General features: G+C 60.4%; 1 protein-coding gene across 4 annotated transcripts in view; it reads right to left on the reverse strand.

Annotated features, from left to right (window-relative positions):
- Positions 1 to 1716, reverse strand: part of Bcor (BCL6 corepressor) — a 134114-nt gene that overhangs the window by 99612 nt on the left and 32786 nt on the right. The window lies entirely within an intron of this gene.

The following is a 1716-nucleotide window of genomic DNA, read 5'->3' on the forward strand; positions in this document are numbered from 1 at the left end:
GGGGGGTGGTTGCGGGGTGGGGGAGGACTCTCGCAGAGCTAGCGAGTCCCTGCGCGGTGTCTGAAGACGCTGCCGCCGCCGCCGCTAGAAGTCGTCCATCAGCAACCAGTCCAACCTGCCAGTGATAATGTGCGATCAACACCAAATCACCCCCGCCAGGCGCGATCCATCATCGCAGCGCACCGCGGGCCCGCGTGAGGCTGGCTCTCGGATGGAGGTGGGGGGCGCAAAGCAGGAGACAATCGCCCAGCCCCGGGTACGATCCTCGCACCTCGCTGCCCCTCCCAGAGGCCTGCACCTCGGCGTCCATAACTCTCCAAGTTCCCCAGCTGCGGAGCGCAAACCCGGTGGCTCTGAGTTCCGGCGCCTTCACTTAGAAGCCTGGGCGTCCTTCGCGCCCAGTTACCCTGGTCACACCCTGCAAAGCTATCTCTTCCTTGCAGCTGCCCTGCCCGTCCCCTCCTCCTCCTCCGAGAAAGGGTAGCTGGCGGGAAATTAATATTTAATATCGTGAAATTGATTAAAGGGCTGGAAGCTGGCAATGGGGCGGGGGGCAGGGTAGGGGCTCCAAGCGTAATTAAAGATCTGAGAGTAGTGGCCGCTTCAGGTCTGTCCCGGCTGCACGTGGCCTTTTTGAAGCCCAGGCGGGGTCCGGTGGGGCTGAACCCTGCGGGCAGTGGGACGACAGCCAACGCAGCCCACGTTCTGGCCTGCGGGTGTGTGTGTGGGAGGGGGATCATCAGAGGAGGGCTATCCGGAAAGTGGTGACCTTTGCGAACGAGCGACTGCGCGCAGTCCGCCTCTCCCTTGCCTGTCATTATCTCGGGCCCATCTTGTCTACTGGAGCCCGAGGGTCGAGTGCTGCAGCTTCTTGCTGCTTGTTCCAAGAAGACGCGGGTTCACTGACCAGGAGGCCCCTGACCGCTAGCGCATTGGGCCAGCGGCTCCAAGACCCCCAAGCGAAGCTTCGCTGTGTACCCTGCTCCCAAGCCATTGCCCAGGCCCTGATATGAGTCTTTGGGGACTCTCGCAGCACTCAGGGAAGAGTGAGGTCCACCTTTTGTCTCGCAACTTGGGGCTCCTAAGGCCGTGGGCCCCTGGGGCTCCTGCGAGTTCTCTCCTGTCCAGGGCCCAACCCAGACTGCTCAAGCCTGGGTCAGCTTAACTCGTTCAGCTGTGCCGCAGATGGGGCCTTGCTGCTCTAGGAGGCTGTCTCCAGGGAGTCGTTACTGAACCAGCTCCGTAGGCGGCCTGTGGAGCAGTTCCTTACTGCCGCACGGGGAGGGGCCACGGGGCTGGAAGGACCCTACTGGAGGTGGGTGCAGCAGATGAGACCCCTGGCCACTGGAGTTAGTGCTAGGAAAGGAATAAGGTGGGCACGAGGTCAGCAGTAGCCCTTTGGGGCTAAGGTTTAGAAATCTGAGAGTTGGCTCTGCCTGGCTCCAAAGAGCTGTTTTGAACTTTTATTTTTTGGAAAAGCACTGTGTCTGAAAAGCACCAAGTGCTCCGGGACGAGGGGCACACCAAGTAGCATCTTTGGTCCTATTCAGCTGGGAGACCCAGAGGGCCCATCAGGCAGTGGGGCTCACTAGAGGGAAGGCCAGGACCACTGAGGATTTGGCTTAGCCTCGTTTACATTACAGTACTGGAATAAAGTGCTGGGGGGGGGGATGCCTAAATGGGGGGGTGTAATTAAAAGAGGGGTTGCAGAAGGGA

The sequence above is a fragment of the Fukomys damarensis genome, unplaced genomic scaffold (genome assembly GCF_012274545.1).
Source record: "Fukomys damarensis isolate Sample0158 unplaced genomic scaffold, DMR_v1.0_HiC HiC_scaffold_39, whole genome shotgun sequence".
Classification (NCBI taxonomy): Eukaryota; Metazoa; Chordata; class Mammalia; order Rodentia; family Bathyergidae; genus Fukomys; species Fukomys damarensis.